Source organism: Eumetopias jubatus, unplaced genomic scaffold (assembly GCF_037043125.1).
Source record: "Eumetopias jubatus isolate StellerSeaLion01/CBP00866 unplaced genomic scaffold, mEumJub1_p1.0 scaffold_182, whole genome shotgun sequence".
NCBI lineage: Eukaryota > Metazoa > Chordata > Mammalia > Carnivora > Otariidae > Eumetopias > Eumetopias jubatus.
Window position 1 is genome coordinate 68,688 of NW_028274988.1, and position 14,550 is coordinate 83,237.

The 14,550-nt window shown below is 68.7% G+C and overlaps 7 non-coding genes across 7 annotated transcripts; 6 read left to right on the forward strand and 1 right to left on the reverse strand.

Moving 5' to 3' along the window:
• The first annotated feature begins 50 nt into the window (after positions 1 to 50).
• On the forward strand, positions 51 to 122 carry TRNAD-GUC (transfer RNA aspartic acid (anticodon GUC)). Its single transcript has one exon. It is a non-coding gene; the product is annotated as a tRNA-Asp (tRNA).
• Positions 123 to 855: 733 nt separating this feature from the next.
• Positions 856 to 927, forward strand: TRNAG-UCC (transfer RNA glycine (anticodon UCC)). The gene has a single exon. It is a non-coding gene; the product is annotated as a tRNA-Gly (tRNA).
• A 269-nt stretch (positions 928 to 1,196) lies between these two features.
• Positions 1,197 to 1,268, forward strand: TRNAE-CUC (transfer RNA glutamic acid (anticodon CUC)). The gene has a single exon. It is a non-coding gene; the product is annotated as a tRNA-Glu (tRNA).
• A 4,896-nt stretch (positions 1,269 to 6,164) lies between these two features.
• TRNAG-GCC (transfer RNA glycine (anticodon GCC)) lies at positions 6,165 to 6,235 on the reverse strand. Its single transcript has one exon. It is a non-coding gene; the product is annotated as a tRNA-Gly (tRNA).
• A 2,288-nt stretch (positions 6,236 to 8,523) lies between these two features.
• On the forward strand, positions 8,524 to 8,595 carry TRNAD-GUC (transfer RNA aspartic acid (anticodon GUC)). The gene has a single exon. It is a non-coding gene; the product is annotated as a tRNA-Asp (tRNA).
• Positions 8,596 to 9,329: 734 nt separating this feature from the next.
• TRNAG-UCC (transfer RNA glycine (anticodon UCC)) lies at positions 9,330 to 9,401 on the forward strand. Its single transcript has one exon. It is a non-coding gene; the product is annotated as a tRNA-Gly (tRNA).
• A 269-nt stretch (positions 9,402 to 9,670) lies between these two features.
• On the forward strand, positions 9,671 to 9,742 carry TRNAE-CUC (transfer RNA glutamic acid (anticodon CUC)). Its single transcript has one exon. It is a non-coding gene; the product is annotated as a tRNA-Glu (tRNA).
• Positions 9,743 to 14,550: the final 4,808 nt, after the last annotated feature.

Sequence of the window (14,550 nt, forward strand, 5' to 3'; positions counted from 1 at the left end):
GCGGGCAGGCGCAGAGGGGTCGGGCGCCCGGCTGGCCGCCGCCGCCGCTGTCCTCGTTAGTATAGTGGTGAGTATCCCCGCCTGTCACGCGGGAGACCGGGGTTCGATTCCCCGACGGGGAGGCAAGACGCCCTTTTTGGTCGCCGGCGTCACCGCCGCTCTGTCCAAACGCTTGCCCCCAGGGCCCTTCCTCTCCTCCCTCCCGCGTCCGGCCAGAGGCGCGGGGCGACGACGCGTGCCCGCCCTGCCCACCGTGGACCGCCCCCACCGCTTTCCCTTCCCCGTAAGGCCGGGCGCGCGCGTGCGGGTTCGCCACGGCCCCGCCAGGGCCTCCTGTCGTGCCCCCGGCGCTTGACGAGTGGCCGGCTGCGGCGGGCTCCTTGGTGACGCCGACGCTGCCCGGTCCCGGATGGGGGTGGGGGGGGCGCGGGGGACCGCTGGGCGGCGGCTGGGTCGGGTCGTCTGTGGGTGCGGGATGTGGCCTCGCCGGACGCCACGCGCAGAAGGGCCCGGGCGAGCGGGTCGCCGGAGGGATGCGTGTCTCGCGGGGCGGGGCTGCCCGGGCGGCAGCCGAGGGCCGGGGGAGTGGCACGGCGGCCGGAGCGCCCCCCAGAGACGGGCCGCGGGCGGCGGGGGGCTCGGGCCTGCGGAGCCGCCACAGCCGCATCGGGCTGGCGGGGCTGGGGCCGGGCCTGGGGCTGGGGCGGCCGCTGCTGGCGCCTGCGGCAGCGCAGGGCCGCGGGCCGGCGGGACGTCGGGGCAGGGCTGCGCCCGGCGGCCCAGGCGGTGGCGAGAAGGCGTGAAGGCGCCGCTGCGAACCCTGGGCCGGCGTCTCGGGGCGGCCCGGGCTGTGCAGCGTTGGTGGTATAGTGGTGAGCATAGCTGCCTTCCAAGCAGTTGACCCGGGTTCGATTCCCGGCCAACGCAGCTGGCCAACCTTTTGCGCGGCTCCAGGGCCCTCGTGTCCAGGCCCGATGAGAGCCCGGAGCCGGGAGCGTTGGCCCGAGGCCAAGCGCGTGTGTGAGGGAAGGAGGCGCGCAGCGTTTTGAGGGTGCTGCCAGCAGGGCAGGTGGATTGGTAGGGCCGGCGGGCGGCCGGCCGTGGCGAGGCTGGGGCCTTGGAGCCAAAGCAGAGGCGAGGGGCTGGTATGGAGGCGCTGCGTCCAGGGGGTGCGGGGCAGGCGCAGGGCCTGACGCTCCCTGGTGGTCTAGTGGTTAGGATTCGGCGCTCTCACCGCCGCGGCCCGGGTTCGATTCCCGGTCAGGGAAGCCTTTCTTCTTCCTCTCGGCCTACCGACCTCCCCAGCGCATCCGCACCCCTTTTAGCCGAAGCCGGCTGGCTTCTCCCTTGCCCCGCGGCTAGCCCCGCGGCCTCGGTGCCCAGACAAGGCCAGCCGGCCCGGCCAGCCCAAGCCTTGCCCCGTCGCCTCGGCCAGCCCAAGCCTTTTGGCCTCGCCAGCGGCCCGGCCGCCCGACGGCAGCGCATCGGCGCCTCCCCTGGGCGCTCGCATGGCTCCCCCTCTTCCTCCGCCCCAAACCCGAGAGGCCGCGCGTGACACCCTCTGTCCTCACTCGGGGCCACCGACAGACGCCCGCACGTCCGGCCACCGCAGGTGCTTGGACTCTCCGGCTGCACTGCTGACGCCAGGAGGAACCCCGCCACCCCTGACAAGCCACCCCTTGCTCCTTCCCGAGGGTCTAGTTAGTGGTGTCGGTGCGGGGAAAGGGGGAGGGGGCTGGGAGTGCGGGAAGAGGTCGGGGCAGGGTGAGCGATCTACCTCGTTGAGTCGGGTGGGTCACCTGCTGGAGCCCCTGGTCCCTTCCCTCGCCCTCGGGCCAGCCACCGCTCGGACCTGCTTCCCGGCCACCGCGAGCGGAGAGCGGCACGGTTGCGCCCGGGAGGTGGAGTTGGGAAAACGAATCTGGACGCGTCCAGGAAGCAGACCGACGGGCAGTGCAGGAGAGGGAGCACGAAGATTCGGGAGGCCGGTGGGGAAAACCCAACAGCCAAGCAGGGGGCACGGGGTGGAGGGCGCACCGGAGACAGACGGTGGACTCGGAGCCAACAGGTCCTTGAAATCGCATCCCCCATCCCTTGAATCCCACGGCAAAGTGGCAAAGCGTGTTCCCTGGAACGCCTTGCACCGCCTCCAGCCCCCACCCCCACCGCGCAGGCCCACGACCTAGATTTCCCGTTTAAGATTTTCATTTGGCGCCTTAGCCTGCCCCTAGCCAGGATCTACTCCAGCCCTCTCTCCACCCCTGTGCCCGTCGTCTTGTCCGGGTGCTCCTCCAGCTAAATCGCAGACCACAGTCTCCTTCCCACCACCACTTGCACGCCCCTGTCCGCCAAGGAGCTGCTGTGTGTTCAGAGATTGTCTCCTTTAGGAGCCCAAGCGGACAGCCCGTGCACCACCCAAACGGGCCGGAGCAGCACCATGGCTGGGTTGCGACAGGGTCGTACCAGCGGTGGAATGGAGCCGCTGTGGGCAGCCAGGTGCTTCCCAGCACTACGGGAAGATCCCTCAGCGCCTCTGTTTCTGTGTGTGTGTGTGTGTGTGTGTGTGAGTGAGCGCGTGTATCGGTGTGTGGTGCGTGCGCGTGTGGTGTGTGCGTGTGAGAGTGTGTGTGTGAGCGTGCGCGGTCGGTGGGTGAGCGTGTGGGGTGTGTGTGCTTGAGCGTATGGGGTGTGTGAGCGTGTGGATGTGTGTGTGTGTGAGCGTGTGGGGTGTGTGTGAGTGAGGGAATGGTGTGTGTGTTTGAACGTGTGGGGTGTGTGGGGTGTGTGTGTGAGCGTATGGGGTGTGTGTCTCAGCGTGTGGGGTGTGAGTGAGCGTATGGGGGGTGTGTGTGTGAGCGTGTGTGTGTGTGTGTGTGACCATATGGGGGTGTGTGCTGGGTGTCAGCATGTGGGGTGTGGCTACGAGCGTGTGGGGTGTGTGTGATTGAGTGCATGGGATCTGTGTGTGTGTGTGTGTGGTGTGAGCGTGTGTGTCGGTGTGTGGTGCGTGCGTGTGTGGTGCTTGCATGTGTGGGTGCGGGTGTGTCAGCGTGTGGGGTGTGTGTGAGCGTGTGGGGGTGGTGTGTGTGAGCATATGGGGCTGTGTGTGCTGTGTGTGTCACCACGTGCGATGTGTGTGTGAGCGTGTGTGTGCTGTGTGTGTCAGCATGTGGGGTGTGTGTAGGAGCGTCGGGGGGTTTTGTGAGTGTATGGGATGTGTGTGTGAGCGTGTGGGGTGTGTGTGAGGGTATGGTGTGTGTGTTTCAGCGTGTGGGGTGTGTGTGCTGTGTGTGTGAGCGTATGGGGTGTGCGTCTCAGCGTGTGGGGTGTGAGTGAGCGTATGGGGGTGTGTGTGTGGGGGGGTGACCATATGGGGGTGTGGTCTCGTTCTCAGCATGTGGGGTGTGTGTACGAGCGTGTGGGGTGTGTGTGATTGAGTGCATGGGATGTGTGTGTGTGTGAGCGTGTTTGTCGGTGTATGGTGCGTGCGTGTGTGGTGCGGGTGTGTGAGCGTGTGGTGGTGCGTGTGAGCGTGTGCGGTGTGTGTGACAGAGCGTATGGGGTGGGTGTGAGCGTGTGGGGTGGTGTGTGTGAGCATATGGGGCTGTGTGTGCTGCGTGCGTCAGCATGTGTGGTGTGTGTAGGAGCGTGGGGTGTTTGTGTGAGTGTATGGGATGTGTGTGTGAGCGTGTGGGGGGTGTGTGTGTGAGCGTGTGGGTGCGTGCCGTGGGGGATCCCGCGTGTTGAAGGTGTTTGCGCACGGGGGTGGCCTCCCACGGGAGTTAAGGCACAGAGGAACAGGATCCGAGCAGGAGAGGAGGGCCGGGGGCAGCCCGGGTGTGTGGGAAGGGTGCCGGGCGGGGAGGTGTGGGGCTTGCGGGACCCGGGCCAGAGTGTGGCTGGACACTCGGGCAGGGTGTGTGCAGAGGCTTCGGTGGGGGGGGGGGGAAGGGCACCTTCCCCGGCGCCACGCCAGGCACGTACGTGTGCACCTGTGCGAGAGGGTGAGCTCTGAGGTAGCGGAAGGGAGAGAGTAGGAGTGAGCCTGAGGAGCCCGTGGGAGGCCAGGACTGCCGGCCGTGAGTGTGAGGGATGGGTGTCGGGCAAGTGGTGGAGAGTGGGTCCCGGTGCAAGAAAGCTGGAGGCCCCCGGGGTGCGACAGGACCCTGGCAGAGGAGGTGCGCCGGGCGGACACTGCTGTGCTGCGCTGCAAGGTGGTGAGGCCAAGGGGTGGGTGTTGGGGGCGTGGGTGGGAAGCAGGCAGGCAGGCAGGCAGGCAGGCAAGGGAGACCCAGAGATAGGGCTGGACCGGGTCTAGGAGCCGTCCCAGTGGGGTGAGGGAACCCACCGTCCCCGAGACTTCAATCCCCTGTCATCGGGACAACCAGTCCTGTCTCAGGGGTTGTCCTCGGCTTCAGATTCAGAGAGGCCAAAGGGACAAATGCCACGCAGGTTCACTGAACAATGAGGACTTGGAAAGGAGGGGGTGTGCCCGCAGGGGATCCGTGTGGGGATATTGGGGCACGAGGGGTCGCTGGGGGCGGAGGTGCAGGCTGTGCTGCTGCTTGTGTTGCTGGTGGTGGACGAATTGGTGTTGCTGCTGCTGCTACTCCTGCTGCTGCTGCTGCTGCTGCTGCTGCTGGGGTGGACTTCTGTGCCGTTGGTTGTGGTGCGCGGGCTGCTGTGGTGATGGTGTGCATGGTCTCGGTGGTGGCGGTGGCGGTGATGGACTCCAGACTGTCGGCGATGGTGCCCGTGCCGCTGTGGTGATGGTGGACTTGGTGGTGGAGCCTGTGGTGGTGGAGGAGGTGGTGGTGGTGATGGTGGTGGTTGTGATCGTGGAGGACTTCGGTGCCGTTGGCAATGATGCCCATGCTGGTGCGCTGGTGGTGGACTTGGTCCTGCCGGTGATGGCGGCGGCGGCGGTGGTGGACTTGGTGGTGGTGTGGGCGGTACTGATGGGGGAGGACTTCGGTGCTGTGGGCGATGGTGCCCGAGCCGGTGTGGTGATGGTGGCCTTTGTGGTGGTGGTGCTGAAGGACTTTAGTGCTCTTGGCAACGGTGCCCGTGGTGGTGTGCGGCGGTGGACTCGGTCCTAGTGGTGCTGGTGTTTGCGGGGCGGCAGCGATGGTGGAGGACTTTAGTGCGGTGGGCGGCGATGCCCCTGCTGGTTCGCTGGTGCTGGACTCCGTTCTGTTGGTGATGGTGTCGGGGCAGTGGCGGTGGCGCGGAAGGACTCTAGTGCTGTTGGCAACGGTGCCCGTGGTGGTGTGCGGTGCTGGACTCGGTCCAAGCGGTGGTGGTGGCGGTACCCACAGCCGAGCCGGTGCTGGTCCAGGTGCCGCTCTGCTGGTGGACTTGGTGCCGCCGCTGCTGTTGCGAGGGGGGGGTGGTGGTGGTGGTGGTGACGGCGGCGGCGGCGGCGGTGGCGGCGGCGACGGCGGCGGAGGCGGGGGAGGGGGGCTGGGGGGGTGGGGAGATAGGTGCTGCCGGTGCTAGCGCTGGCGCGGGCGGTTGTGGACCTGGTGCTGCCGGGGGTCCTAGCGTTGCAGCAGCGGCGGAGTTTGCCGGCTACTGCGGCCAAGCGGGCCTTCAAGAGACTATAGGGCGGGCGTCGGGAGGATGTGGTGCCATGCATTTGGTCTTCCCGGTGCACCCCAGTGAGTTTGTGAGGGTCCCTGCAGGAGAATGGGACGGATCAGGGCTAAGGGTGGCAAGTCGGTTGCCCCTGGTTGTGCAAAGAGAGGAGGATTGTGGGAGTGTGGGTAGAGTGAGGCAGGGAGGGAGGAACCGTGGGCAAAGGCGGGGAGGTGGGGCGCGGCCCCGTGGGCTCTGGAGCGGCGCGGCGCCGGTGTGTGGTGGTGCCGGGAAGCGTTGCTGGAGGAGAGGCGGGTGAGCGAAGCGGGGTGCTCAGGGTCCTGAAGAGGAAAGGGGCAGGGGAGGCGTGTGGGCGGGCCAGGGGCGTCGGGCGCTGGGTGGAGTTTGGTCCCCTGGGCGAGAGAGACGGAGAGGAAGGGAACGGGCGGCAGGGCAGGGCCGGGCTCCGGCTGGGTCCGGAGCCGAGCTGGTTTCGGCCAGGGGCCTTGAGCGTGGGCGAGAGGAAGCCGGGGGCGCGCGCGTGCGCGCGTTGGGGCTGCAGGGCTGGCCAAAAGGGGACGGCGTGCTGCATGGGCCGGGAATCGAACCCGGGCCTCCCGCGTGGCAGGCGAGAATTCTACCACTGAACCACCCATGCACCGATGGCGGCGCTCCCCGGACGGCTTCCCCAGCGGCGCTCCCCAGCGGCGCCCAGACACGGGTCCGGCCCGGTGCTGGGGAGCATGGGCTTGGTTTGAGCAGGAGGCGGACGGGCGGTGTGGAACAGAGGCTCCGGGCACGTCCAGAGCCCTAGGGAGCGGCGCAGACGGGCCGAGCGCCGCACGGACGCACGGAGGCCCACTAGGCTCCTGCGGTGCTTTCTCCCCGGTCGACGGCCGCGGCGACACGTTGCCCTGCCGGGGTCGCCAGGGGAAGCCGGGAGCCGGACCCAGGCTGGCCAGCGCCCGAATCGCACCCAGCGCGGGGGCACCTGTGGCAGGCGAGGCTGAGCGCTGCCGTTGCCTTCAGCGGCTCCTCTCAGCCGGGACCCAAGGTCCCTTCGGCGGAGGGCTTTCTCGCCGGGGCAGAGTGTGCGAGGGTGGGCGGGGCTGGGGACCCGAGCTCCGGTGGTGTGCGCACGTGCGGTGCCGAGGGGTGGGCTGTGTGGGTGTGGGTGTGTGGGTGTCCGCGCGCGGGCGCCTGCGTGTTGTGTGTAGGAGATGGAGGCCCCGTCGCGCCGCCGGCGCGGCCGAGGAGCCGCTCAGGCCGGGAGAGCGAAGCAAGGCGTCTGAGCTGGGGCGCGCAGCGCTCCCTAGGGGGCCAGCTCGAGGGCGGGGGGGGGGCGGGGGGCGGCGGTGGTTGTGAGGCAGGAGCGCGATCCTGGCTCGCGGGAGCGCTCTGGCAGAGTGGCCGCTGGCTAGCTGGCCGACAGCGCGGTGAGGGAGCCCGCTGGGCTCCTCGGGTCCCGGCCGGGCAGCGGCTTCCGGCGCGGAGATGCGCTGGGGCGCCCAGGTGGGTGGCCTGGGGATCCAGGGCTTCCTTCGGCCCAGCGCTCACGGGAGCCACCTTCCCGGGCTGGACTCCCGGGCCAGGCGCACTGAAGGGAGGGCCCTGTCGTGGGCCGGCGAGCGGGTGGCCGGGCTGCCTGTGTCCGGGGAGGGAGGCAGGCAGGCAGGCAGGTGTGGCCAGGGTCAGGCGTCGTCAAGGTGGCAAATCCTCGTGGGCACCTCGGGCCACCTGAGGAGGGTGTGGAGAGAAGGGAATGGGGGCCGGCGGAAAGGACGGGCTGTCTGTCGGACGGTGTGCTCTTGGTGGCGGGAGTGCTCGGCTACGAGAGCGAGGCGCTGTTCACCAGGCACCCGTCCGGTGGAGAACCGAATGCGGAGGGCTTTCGGCATTTGCGCAGCCGGCTGCTCTGCAGGGGGCCGAGGGAGTGCAGCGGGAGCGGGAGCGGGAGGGAGGAAGGAAAACACAGCCCCCGGGAAGCAGGTGAGGAGAGGCGTGCTGCGAAGTTCCCCAGGCCTGCGGGGCTGGGGATGGGATCGGGTGGGAAAGGCGTGTGAACTGGTGGGCGGGGGCGTGTGTGCGCCAAGCCCGTGGCCAGGAGCGTCGAGGCGTCAGGGCTCGGCACTGGGCCCCTCCTGCGAGGGTGCAAGGCAGGAGCGGCGGGTCAGGCAGGAGCGGGCTTGCGATGGGGCGTGGTCGCGGCCCGCCGGGGTCCAGGGTCCCGGTTGGACGGGCCAAAAGGTGGGCGTGTCAGGAGTGGGATTGGAACCCACGCCTCCAGGGGAGACTGCGACCTGAACGCAGCGCCTTAGACCGCTCGGCCATCCTGACGGCGGGCCTGGGCGCGTCGCCGCTCGCCTGGCTGGGACCCCGCGCGAACGCTGGTGGCGGCCGGCGGCTGTGTGGGCGCGCAAGGGACGGGACGCGCGCCCCGGCCGACCAGGAGCAGCGCCAGCCGACTGGCCTGGCGCCGGCGCCGGCGCCGCCCAGCCCCCTCGCACATCCCCGGCCCCGCACCCGGAGACCGGCGTCGGGCCAGCCTGTCTCGCCGCCGTGGGCGCCGCCGCCGCCCCCGCCCCCTCCACTAGGTCGTCGCCGCCCTCCCTCCTCCGCCCCGGCCCATCCCGGGCGCCCGTCCCCCTGCTCGCAGCCTTGCTTGCCCGCTCGGGCCTCTTCTCCCTGCGCGATCCGCGCCCGGCAGGCCCTAGGCGCCGGCGCACTCGGAGTGTTCCGCGCCGTCCGGATCCCGGGCCCGGCCCCGGGCCCGGGCCTGGAGTCCACTGCGAGTCGGGATGGGAGGGCTGCTCGGCGGGCCGACGCGCTTGGTTTGGGATCGGGTCGGGCCGGGTGTGGCACGTGGCGGGCGCCTGTGTAAGGCAGGGCGTCGAGGGCGGGCAGGCGCAGAGGGGTCGGGCGCCCGGCTGGCCGCCGCCGCCGCTGTCCTCGTTAGTATAGTGGTGAGTATCCCCGCCTGTCACGCGGGAGACCGGGGTTCGATTCCCCGACGGGGAGGCAAGACGCCCTTTTTGGTCGCCGGCGTCACCGCCGCTCTGTCCAAACGCTTGCCCCCAGGGCCCTTCCTCTCCTCCCTCCCGCGTCCGGCCAGAGGCGCGGGGCGACGACGCGTGCCCGCCCTGCCCACCGTGGACCGCCCCCACCGCTTTCCCTTCCCCGTAAGGCCGGGCGCGCGCGTGCGGGTTCGCCACGGCCCCGCCAGGGCCTCCTGTCGTGCCCCCGGCGCTTGACGAGTGGCCGGCTGCGGCGGGCTCCTTGGTGACGCCGACGCTGCCCGGTCCCGGATGGGGGTGGGGGGGGGCGCGGGGGACCGCTGGGCGGCGGCTGGGTCGGGTCGTCTGTGGGTGCGGGATGTGGCCTCGCCGGACGCCACGCGCAGAAGGGCCCGGGCGAGCGGGTCGCCGGAGGGATGCGTGTCTCGCGGGGCGGGGCTGCCCGGGCGGCAGCCGAGGGCCGGGGGAGTGGCACGGCGGCCGGAGCGCCCCCCAGAGACGGGCCGCGGGCGGCGGGGGGCTCGGGCCTGCGGAGCCGCCACAGCCGCATCGGGCTGGCGGGGCTGGGGCCGGGCCTGGGGCTGGGGCGGCCGCTGCTGGCGCCTGCGGCAGCGCAGGGCCGCGGGCCGGCGGGACGTCGGGGCAGGGCTGCGCCCGGCGGCCCAGGCGGTGGCGAGAAGGCGTGAAGGCGCCGCTGCGAACCCTGGGCCGGCGTCTCGGGGCGGCCCGGGCTGTGCAGCGTTGGTGGTATAGTGGTGAGCATAGCTGCCTTCCAAGCAGTTGACCCGGGTTCGATTCCCGGCCAACGCAGCTGGCCAACCTTTTGCGCGGCTCCAGGGCCCTCGTGTCCAGGCCCGATGAGAGCCCGGAGCCGGGAGCGTTGGCCCGAGGCCAAGCGCGTGTGTGAGGGAAGGAGGCGCGCAGCGTTTTGAGGGTGCTGCCAGCAGGGCAGGTGGATTGGTAGGGCCGGCGGGCGGCCGGCCGTGGCGAGGCTGGGGCCTTGGAGCCAAAGCAGAGGCGAGGGGCTGGTATGGAGGCGCTGCGTCCAGGGGGTGCGGGGCAGGCGCAGGGCCTGACGCTCCCTGGTGGTCTAGTGGTTAGGATTCGGCGCTCTCACCGCCGCGGCCCGGGTTCGATTCCCGGTCAGGGAAGCCTTTCTTCTTCCTCTCGGCCTACCGACCTCCCCAGCGCATCCGCACCCCTTTTAGCCGAAGCCGGCTGGCTTCTCCCTTGCCCCGCGGCTAGCCCCGCGGCCTCGGTGCCCAGACAAGGCCAGCCGGCCCGGCCAGCCCAAGCCTTGCCCCGTCGCCTCGGCCAGCCCAAGCCTTTTGGCCTCGCCAGCGGCCCGGCCGCCCGACGGCAGCGCATCGGCGCCTCCCCTGGGCGCTCGCATGGCTCCCCCTCTTCCTCCGCCCCAAACCCGAGAGGCCGCGCGTGACACCCTCTGTCCTCACTCGGGGCCACCGACAGACGCCCGCACGTCCGGCCACCGCAGGTGCTTGGACTCTCCGGCTGCACTGCTGACGCCAGGAGGAACCCCGCCACCCCTGACAAGCCACCCCTTGCTCCTTCCCGAGGGTCTAGTTAGTGGTGTCGGTGCGGGGAAAGGGGGAGGGGGCTGGGAGTGCGGGAAGAGGTCGGGGCAGGGTGAGCGATCTACCTCGTTGAGTCGGGTGGGTCACCTGCTGGAGCCCCTGGTCCCTTCCCTCGCCCTCGGGCCAGCCACCGCTCGGACCTGCTTCCCGGCCACCGCGAGCGGAGAGCGGCACGGTTGCGCCCGGGAGGTGGAGTTGGGAAAACGAATCTGGACGCGTCCAGGAAGCAGACCGACGGGCAGTGCAGGAGAGGGAGCACGAAGATTCGGGAGGCCGGTGGGGAAAACCCAACAGCCAAGCAGGGGGCACGGGGTGGAGGGCGCACCGGAGACAGACGGTGGACTCGGAGCCAACAGGTCCTTGAAATCGCATCCCCCATCCCTTGAATCCCACGGCAAAGTGGCAAAGCGTGTTCCCTGGAACGCCTTGCACCGCCTCCAGCCCCCACCCCCACCGCGCAGGCCCACGACCTAGATTTCCCGTTTAAGATTTTCATTTGGCGCCTTAGCCTGCCCCTAGCCAGGATCTACTCCAGCCCTCTCTCCACCCCTGTGCCCGTCGTCTTGTCCGGGTGCTCCTCCAGCTAAATCGCAGACCACAGTCTCCTTCCCACCACCACTTGCACGCCCCTGTCCGCCAAGGAGCTGCTGTGTGTTCAGAGATTGTCTCCTTTAGGAGCCCAAGCGGACAGCCCGTGCACCACCCAAACGGGCCGGAGCAGCACCATGGCTGGGTTGCGACAGGGTCGTACCAGCGGTGGAATGGAGCCGCTGTGGGCAGCCAGGTGCTTCCCAGCACTACGGGAAGATCCCTCAGCGCCTCTGTTTCTCTGTGTGTGTGTGTGTGTGTGTGTGAGTGAGCGCGTGTATCGGTGTGTGGTGCGTGCGCGTGTGGTGTGTGCGTGTGAGAGTGTGTGTGTGAGCGTGCGCGGTCGGTGGGTGAGCGTGTGGGGTGTGTGTGCTTGAGCGTATGGGGTGTGTGAGCGTGTGGATGTGTGTGTGTGTGAGCGTGTGGGGTGTGTGTGAGTGAGGGAATGGTGTGTGTTTGAACGTGTGGGGTGTGTGTGGTGTGTGTGTGAGCGTATGGGGTGTGTGTCTCAGCGTGTGGGGTGTGAGTGAGCGTATGGGGGGTGTGTGTGTGAGCGTGTGTGTGTGTGTGTGTGACCATATGGGGGTGTGTGCTGGGTGTCAGCATGTGGGGTGTGGCTACGAGCGTGTGGGGTGTGTGTGATTGAGTGCATGGGATCTGTGTGTGTGTGTGTGTGGTGTGAGCGTGTGTGTCGGTGTGTGGTGCGTGCGTGTGTGGTGCTTGCATGTGTGGGTGCGGGTGTGTCAGCGTGTGGGGTGTGTGTGAGCGTGTGGGGGTGGTGTGTGTGAGCATATGGGGCTGTGTGTGCTGTGTGTGTCACCACGTGCGATGTGTGTGTGAGCGTGTGTGTGCTGTGTGTGTCAGCATGTGGGGTGTGTGTAGGAGCGTCGGGGGGTTTTGTGAGTGTATGGGATGTGTGTGTGAGCGTGTGGGGTGTGTGTGAGGGTATGGTGTGTGTGTTTCAGCGTGTGGGGTGTGTGTGCTGTGTGTGTGAGCGTATGGGGTGTGCGTCTCAGCGTGTGGGGTGTGAGTGAGCGTATGGGGGTGTGTGTGTGGGGGGGTGACCATATGGGGGTGTGGTCTCGTTCTCAGCATGTGGGGTGTGTGTACGAGCGTGTGGGGTGTGTGTGATTGAGTGCATGGGATGTGTGTGTGTGTGAGCGTGTTTGTCGGTGTATGGTGCGTGCGTGTGTGGTGCGGGTGTGTGAGCGTGTGGTGGTGCGTGTGAGCGTGTGCGGTGTGTGTGACAGAGCGTATGGGGTGGGTGTGAGCGTGTGGGGTGGTGTGTGTGAGCATATGGGGCTGTGTGTGCTGCGTGCGTCAGCATGTGTGGTGTGTGTAGGAGCGTGGGGTGTTTGTGTGAGTGTATGGGATGTGTGTGTGAGCGTGTGGGGGGTGTGTGTGTGAGCGTGTGGGTGCGTGCCGTGGGGGATCCCGCGTGTTGAAGGTGTTTGCGCACGGGGGTGGCCTCCCACGGGAGTTAAGGCACAGAGGAACAGGATCCGAGCAGGAGAGGAGGGCCGGGGGCAGCCCGGGTGTGTGGGAAGGGTGCCGGGCGGGGAGGTGTGGGGCTTGCGGGACCCGGGCCAGAGTGTGGCTGGACACTCGGGCAGGGTGTGTGCAGAGGCTTCGGTGGGGGGGGGGGGGAAGGGCACCTTCCCCGGCGCCACGCCAGGCACGTACGTGTGCACCTGTGCGAGAGGGTGAGCTCTGAGGTAGCGGAAGGGAGAGAGTAGGAGTGAGCCTGAGGAGCCCGTGGGAGGCCAGGACTGCCGGCCGTGAGTGTGAGGGATGGGTGTCGGGCAAGTGGTGGAGAGTGGGTCCCGGTGCAAGAAAGCTGGAGGCCCCCGGGGTGCGACAGGACCCTGGCAGAGGAGGTGCGCCGGGCGGACACTGCTGTGCTGCGCTGCAAGGTGGTGAGGCCAAGGGGTGGGTGTTGGGGGCGTGGGTGGGAAGCAGGCAGGCAGGCAGGCAGGCAGGCAAGGGAGACCCAGAGATAGGGCTGGACCGGGTCTAGGAGCCGTCCCAGTGGGGTGAGGGAACCCACCGTCCCCGAGACTTCAATCCCCTGTCATCGGGACAACCAGTCCTGTCTCAGGGGTTGTCCTCGGCTTCAGATTCAGAGAGGCCAAAGGGACAAATGCCACGCAGGTTCACTGAACAATGAGGACTTGGAAAGGAGGGGGTGTGCCCGCAGGGGATCCGTGTGGGGATATTGGGGCACGAGGGGTCGCTGGGGGCGGAGGTGCAGGCTGTGCTGCTGCTTGTGTTGCTGGTGGTGGACGAATTGGTGTTGCTGCTGCTGCTACTCCTGCTGCTGCTGCTGCTGCTGCTGCTGCTGGGGTGGACTTCTGTGCCGTTGGTTGTGGTGCGCGGGCTGCTGTGGTGATGGTGTGCATGGTCTCGGTGGTGGCGGTGGCGGTGATGGACTCCAGACTGTCGGCGATGGTGCCCGTGCCGCTGTGGTGATGGTGGACTTGGTGGTGGAGCCTGTGGTGGTGGAGGAGGTGGTGGTGGTGATGGTGGTGGTTGTGATCGTGGAGGACTTCGGTGCCGTTGGCAATGATGCCCATGCTGGTGCGCTGGTGGTGGACTTGGTCCTGCCGGTGATGGCGGCGGCGGCGGTGGTGGACTTGGTGGTGGTGTGGGCGGTACTGATGGGGGAGGACTTCGGTGCTGTGGGCGATGGTGCCCGAGCCGGTGTGGTGATGGGTGGCCTTTGTGGTGGTGGTGCTGAAGGACTTTAGTGCTCTTGGCAACGGTGCCCGTGGTGGTGTGCGGCGGTGGACTCGGTCCTAGTGGTGCTGGTGTTTGCGGGGCGGCAGCGATGGTGGAGGACTTTAGTGCGGTGGGCGGCGATGCCCCTGCTGGTTCGCTGGTGCTGGACTCCGTTCTGTTGGTGATGGTGTCGGGGCAGTGGCGGTGGCGCGGAAGGACTCTAGTGCTGTTGGCAACGGTGCCCGTGGTGGTGTGCGGTGCTGGACTCGGTCCAAGCGGTGGTGGTGGCGGTACCCACAGCCGAGCCGGTGCTGGTCCAGGTGCCGCTCTGCTGGTGGACTTGGTGCCGCCGCTGCTGTTGCGAGGGGGGGGTGGTGGTGGTGGTGGTGACGGCGGCGGCGGCGGCGGTGGCGGCGGCGACGGCGGCGGAGGCGGGGGAGGGGGGCTGGGGGGGTGGGGAGATAGGTGCTGCCGGTGCTAGCGCTGGCGCGGGCGGTTGTGGACCTGGTGCTGCCGGGGGTCCTAGCGTTGCAGCAGCGGCGGAGTTTGCCGGCTACTGCGGCCAAGCGGGCCTTCAAGAGACTATAGGGCGGGCGTCGGGAGGATGTGGTGCCATGCATTTGGTCTTCCCGGTGCACCCCAGTGAGTTTGTGAGGGTCCCTGCAGGAGAATGGGACGGATCAGGGCTAAGGGTGGCAAGTCGGTTGCCCCTGGTTGTGCAAAGAGAGGAGGATTGTGGGAGTGTGGGTAGAGTGAGGCAGGGAGGGAGGAACCGTGGGCAAAGGCGGGGAGGTGGGGCGCGGCCCCGTGGGCTCTGGAGCGGCGCGGCGCCGGTGTGTGGTGGTGCCGGGAAGCGTTGCTGGAGGAGAGGCGGGTGAGCGAAGCGGGGTGCTCAGGGTCCTGAAGAGGAAAGGGGCAGGGGAGGCGTGTGGGCGGGCCAGGGGCGTCGGGCGCTGGGTGGAGTTTGGTCCCCTGGGCGAGAGAGACGGAGAGGAAGGGAACGGGCGGCAGGGCAGGGCCGGGCTCCGGCTGGGTCCGGAGCCGAGCTGGTTTCGGCC